We start from the raw sequence: 6,217 nt of genomic DNA, 5'->3' as shown, positions 1-6,217 counted from the left end.
AAAGGCCGTTAGTCCAAGAATTAGAGTAATCTGGAGAAGCCTGAAAAGAGAAGAAACAGGGCCGGGCGCGGTGGCTCACGCCTATAATCCCAGCATTTTGGGAGGCTGAGGCGGGCGGATCATGAGGGCAGGAGATTGAGACCATCCTGGCTAATATGGTGAAACCCTGTCTCTACTAAAAATACAAAAAATTAGCCGGGCGTGGTGGCGGGCACCTGTAGTCCCAGCTATTTGGGAGGCTGAGGCAGGAGAATGGCGTGAGCCCGGGAGGTGGAGCTTGCAGTGAGCCGAGATTGTGCCATTGAACTCCAGCCTGGGTGACAGAATGAAACTCTGTCTCAAAAAAAAAAAAAAAAAAAAAAGAAGAAGAAGAAGAAGAAGAAAGAAAATAAGAGTTTCAAAGAAGAAAATAAAGATTGAGGGGTAGGGTATTCTAGATAGGGGAAATATAGGATCCTAGGCCCAGGAGAGGAAGATGGAGAAAGAAACAAGGAGACAGGGAGGCAGGGAATGGAGAAGGCTGGGGAAGCATGTCATACCAGATGCATGCAGAAGACCTTCTACAACTCTTCTTCCATGGAGCCTACCCAGCTTCCATGTGAATCAAACAGTGCATAGCACCTATGTGTGCCAGGCATTATTCTAAGCTGCTTTCATGGAGTAACTCCCTTAGGTTTTAAAAGTGGACTATAAGGCAGGTACCCATTATCCCCATTTACAGATGAGAAAATTGGAGCATGGAAGAGTGAGGTAACTTCCAAGACTCTAGGAGCCAGGAGCCAGTAAGCCATGAGAGCAGGAGCTCTTAACCACTCTACTGTACTGCCTCTCACTACCATTCCTGGACTCGAATGCTAAAAAGGTGTTCTATATCCTGACCGATTAGACTCTCCCTTCAACTAACTGCCATTCCTGGTCCTTTCGTGCCTGGTCCTGGTCACCAAGTCTTGGCCTGCACCTTTTCCTCCCCAAACCTATCTTCTCTAGGTGAAACCTCTGTCACTGCAGCATTTGTCATTTGACAGGTTCCCAAACCCTCCTCCTTAGTTCATCATGTCCTCTTGATGTGTGGCTCCTAACACTCCCAGGAAATAAGATGAAGTTAAAGTGTTGAAATGACATGTCCCACTGCTTACAGTCCACTATGACTCCCAGGCAGACCAGTCGTCACTGCCTGAACATCAAGTCAGACCTTCCTGTGCTTACGGAAATAGAAGGGGGTCCCTTTACATCCACCTCTTCCAAAGTTTATCCTGTTGCTCCTGACCTGTTATTAGAGCTCTTTGAGGGTTTTCTAAGCCCGATTCTGTTCTCCAAAGCGCAAACAATCCCTCGTCTCATATCATCTGTAAACCTGAAGAGCATGTCTTCTACCTCTTCTCCTAAGTCAATCAGGGACTTTCCTCAAGCAGTCATCTGTCTATTAACCTTTGGATAAGGCAGTTCAATGCCCAAGGTGCGAAGACAGTGAGTGGGCTACAGTGGAGAGGGCACTAGTGCTGAATTATATGACAGGTATGCCCCCAGTCCTGTCTTTACTACGCTGTGTACCTCTGGGCAACCTGATACCCTCTCTGTGGCTCAGGCTTTCTATCTGTGACATGGGACTAATGACCATGGGCCTTCTTTAATGGCAGTGGCAATGCTGAGATGAGGGAGCAAATGTAAAAGACACTTGTATTATACACACCAAAATGTTACCTCTTAGGGGTCATTTCTATTTTTTTTAATTGCTTATCTGATTTTTTTTTTTGGCAGGGGGCGGGGAGACAGGGTCTCACTCTGTCACGCAGGTTGGAGTACAGTGGCATGATCTCAGCTCACTGGAACCTCCGTCTCCTGGGTTCAAGTGATTCTTCCAACTCGGTCTCCCAGGTAGCTGAGACTACAGGTGTGCACCACCATGCCCAGATAATTTTTGTATTTTTAGTAGAGATGGGGTTTCACCACGTTGGCCAGGCTGGTGTCAATCTCCTGGCCTCAGGTGATCTGCCTGCCTTGGTCTCCCAAAGTGCTGAGATTACAGGCGTGAGTCACCATGCCCTGCTGCTTATCTGATTTTTCTACATTTTCTAAAATGAACATGTGCTGTGTCTAGTAAGCTTTTTTTTTTTTTTTTTTAAAAAGGTTTTACAAGCATGATATAAACAATTGTAGAGAATAAGATGAAGCAGAAAAAGCTGAAGACGCCTACCTCAAGATCCATGTCATGGAATTCTCTGCAGATGCCCAAGAGCAGCAGGTGACACAGACATGGTGCCATGGCAGGATGGCCGTGACATACAGTTGAAGAAAACAGTGAGTGGCCGAGCTGCGCATCTGTGACACACTCATTTTGTTTAAGACACTGATGCAGAGCTACACACACTTGCCCCACAACCTAAACTACCGGGAGGGGAAACCAGTCTAAGAACAGGAGGGAAGGGAGAATGAGGGGGACTGGTTGGGGGATAAATACCTTTATTCATGTTTGTAGTTTAAATTGTTTTTAAAATGAGCATCAACATCTTTTGTAATAAAGTGGAGTAGAAGAGTCAGGAGTCTTGTAAATGGATCTCACTCAAGTAAAGGCAGCCCAGGAGCTGCAGGCACATACTGACACCAGTAAAGAAGCAAAGCTCTCCTGCTGCTCAATCTTACAGAAATGTTTAGTCTTGTTCTCAGTCCTCCTGTGCCTTTCCAAGTGCATGCCTAGCTGATTGCTTTCTAAGGTCCCATATAAGCACGCACTTAACAAATATTTGAGAAGCATGAAGTCCCCAAGAGAGGAAAGGAAGAACCAGAGTGAAAGGACAGATAAAACAAGAGGTTTCAAATCTCAGGGAGCCCAGAAAGACTTCTTAAGCATCAAAGCACCCTAGAGATTCAGAAAATTGGCCCATGCTGTCACCTCCCAATTCTCACATAATTCTGACAGCAGCTTCTGGATTTTATATTATACCTGCATGACAGCCGGCTCTCAGTAAGAACATGGGTCAAAAACTGCAATCTCACTCCTCAGGACTCAGAGCCAGGAGAAGGGGTGTGTGCGATAAGATAGGGAAATGCCAGAACCAGAGTGACTTATTGATGACACTTGGGGAATTCATTCAGAGAGTGCAAGGTCTCACACGCCAGGTCATGTTGGGCTTCTAACCAGTCCGGATCTCAGCCCATCCAGCAGGAGACAGAAGGGACTCTCTTGAGTCAGGTAAAGCACTGCCTCTGTTCCCTGAGTGAGCATTACAAGCAGTGATGACCAGGAGTCTGTCTATAAACCCTGTTTCCTTCCGGGGCTCTCCCTCCCAAGGTGCCCCGTCTCTCCACTCCTGCTCACTTGGCTGCCAGAGCCCTCGGGGTCTCTCCAAGATGCAGGGTCGAAGGTGGCCATGAGCCAGGGGAATAAGAACTCCCCAGAGCTCCCTACAGGGCCCATACAGCACAGCCTATGCCTCACCAAGCCACTGGCCCTGGTCCCGAATTTGGCCCCCTTCCTGGTGGCCTATGAGGATGAATAGTGTAAAGAGAGGCAACTGGAACCTGAGAGGGCTGATCCTCAGGGTCTCTCAGTTCTATAGCAACAGGACAACATGACCTTGACAAGCAGCACCATTTCCTGCTTCAGCCGGAGCCAGTTTCCCCCAAAACAACTGCTCTGGGGAAGGACACCGGGGTAATATGAGGAGCAGACGCTGGGTCTTTCTACTTACCAAGTGCTCTCAGGTGCTACTGGCCCTGGGGATGGCTGCTAACTGGAAGATGACAGGTTGGTGGGCTGCTGGTGGGTCACCAGAGCAGAAGGTCACTAAGAGCCATTCTAGCGTGCTCCAGAGTCGCTGTTACAGCCCTCCTTTCTCGCTGCCTCCTCAAGAACCTCCACCCAAATCCTGGGGCGTCCCAAGCACGTAGGCGGTGTTTCCCCACCCACAATGACCTGCTTGGCAAGGCTTGGCACACCTTTCCCCCATTAATGCTTCCTGTCTCCCTCTCTCCCCCAAGGAACCCAGGCAGGCTGAGGCAATACCTTCCTTCATCCACCTGGGCTGCCCTTGGAATTCCTGGGCCAATCTAGGGATCCTAGGCATCAACCCTAAAGTGGGCCACTCTCAGGTACGTGCAGCCTGTACTTGCCGGTCTGGGCAGGCGGAGGCTGGAACGGTGCCAGCAGCTCACCTCTGTAACACAGCATGGAAGCATTTATTTCAAGGGTGGCTGGGGAGCGTCCAACCAGCTTGCAGGACAGCCTGCCACATGCAGGGGAGGAACCGGTTTGCTTTGGGCAAACTGTTTCACTTCTCTGAGCCACCCTTGAAATAAATACTTCAGTGCTGCGTTACAGAGGTGAGCTGCTGGTGCCGTTCCAGCCTCCGCCTGCCCAGACCAGGAAGTACACGCTGCATGTACCTGGCACTGGCACTGGCCCATGTTAGGGTTGGTGCCTGGGATCCCCAAATTGGCCCAGGAATTCTAAGGGCAGTCCAGATGGATGAAGCAAGGCACCTCTCTCTTCCCTCTCACCTGTCAGGGCCTACAAGGCTTGGTGCTCTTCTGCTTGGTTCTGAGCACTACTTCCCAGTGCTCAGTGACACAATAACAACAACCAGCCACCTAACAAAGGAGGCAGCTTGGCACAAGGACAAGGGCAGGGCTTTGTCCCCAAACAAAAATGGGTTTGAATCCTAGCTCTGTCACTCACTAGCTGAGTAGCTTTGGGCAAACTGCTTCACTTCTCTGAGTGTCTATTTCCTTATATGTACAATCTTACATAGCTCAGAGATGACTTGGCTATGGTCACAGGGAGAGATGGCTGGAGAGCTTGGTCCCAGGTCCTGGCATACCGGCCTCCAGAGCTTGTCTGACTATACTAGGATGTTTCTTAACTGCAGCTACACATGACAGAGAAAACGGTGGTCTCTTTTCCTAAATGGCTGTCAGCAATTCCCAAAGTCAGGGAAAAGTCCTTTCAAAGTCCACTGCCTTAATACAAAAGGAGACTTCACAGATGCCAACTTAACTAGGTGAATCAAGTTAGCATCACCTTTACTAGGGTCAGCTGGCACCACTGTGCCTCCTGATGTAAGCAACAGGAAGCACACATCACCTATGTGGGTTCCCACCAACAACGTAAACCCGAATCTAATCACAAAGAAACGATCCAACAAACATGGAATGTGGACAATCTATGATACAACATGAAGCAAATGTACGAAACTGTTAGCAACTGGCAAATCTTGGTGAAGGAAATACAGAAGTTCATTGTATTATTTTTTTAACTTTTCTCTAGTTTTAACCTTTAAGTGTAACTTTTAAATATTAAATATGTGTAGTATTACTCTTAAATCATTAAGTGATTTTTATTTGGCATTCATTTTGTGTTAATGCTCTCTTCTGCATTTTCTATTATCAGATGCCTATATCAGGTAGAGATCATTTTTACATGCTAATGAAATATATAAATCTTATATCATAATATATTTGTCCATAATAACAATAAACTATGCATTTATTTTATTATTTTAATTTTTGAGATGGGGTCTCGCTCTGTCACCCAGACTGTCACCAACCAGGGTGGTGCTATCATAGCTCACTGCAGCCTCAAACTCCTGGGCTCCAGTGATCCTCCTGCCTCAGCCTCCTGAGTAACTGGGACTACAGGCATATGCCACCACACTGGCTGATTTTTTTGATTTTTAGTAGAGACAAAATCTTTCTCTGTTATCAGGCTGGTCTCAAACTCCTGAGCTCAAGCCATCCTCCTGCCTTGGCCTCCCAAAGTGCTGGGAATACAGGTGTAAGCCACTGTGCCCAACCAAACCACCAAACTATGCATTTAATGTTATATCTTTTTTCTCTTTTTTTTTTTACAGAAACAACTGAAATTTTGTCACAGAAAAAATAATTCCATTTATTATTATGACCACTCCTTATTTAAAAACCCATAAAGTGTTACGAAAGATATAGAATAACATGTTTTTGGGAATTCCAGGGAATTTCTATTACTTGTTCCTCAATCCAACAAGTTAATAACTGTTGGGAATTTGGAAGCACCAGCATCTTGATGGCCAGCCTTTGTTATGACCCCTGCTCCCACATGGCAATCTTCCATCTAGTAGCTCCAGCCAGAGAGACCCACTCAAATAAAATATCATTTATGGGACTGTTTCAGGCACCACGTACAAAAGCACTGACCTAGACCCCTATGGGGAGAGATGACAAAAGGAGTAAAACACAGCCTGCC

The 6,217-nt window shown here is 47.0% G+C and overlaps 1 protein-coding gene across 9 annotated transcripts in view; it reads right to left on the bottom strand.

The window, feature by feature from the left end:
• The window catches only part of PPARD (peroxisome proliferator activated receptor delta), an 89,991-nt gene that overhangs the window by 32,456 nt on the left and 51,318 nt on the right, over window positions 1-6,217 (bottom strand). The window contains exon 1 of one of the 9 annotated variants that reach the window (XM_017870061.1): window positions 3,690-3,895. The exons of the other annotated variants lie outside the window; for them this stretch is intronic. The gene's annotated coding sequence lies outside the window, so the exon portion shown is untranslated. Of the gene's footprint in view, window positions 1-3,689; window positions 3,896-6,217 lie in introns of those variants that run through there. 9 annotated transcript variants of the gene reach the window in all.

This window comes from Rhinopithecus bieti, unplaced genomic scaffold (assembly GCF_001698545.2).
Source record: "Rhinopithecus bieti isolate Rb0 unplaced genomic scaffold, ASM169854v2 scaffold_4553, whole genome shotgun sequence".
In the NCBI taxonomy this organism is placed as follows: domain Eukaryota; kingdom Metazoa; phylum Chordata; class Mammalia; order Primates; family Cercopithecidae; genus Rhinopithecus; species Rhinopithecus bieti.
Note: the sequence above shows the minus strand (reverse complement) of the source record. Positions and strands in the feature narration are given on the sequence as shown.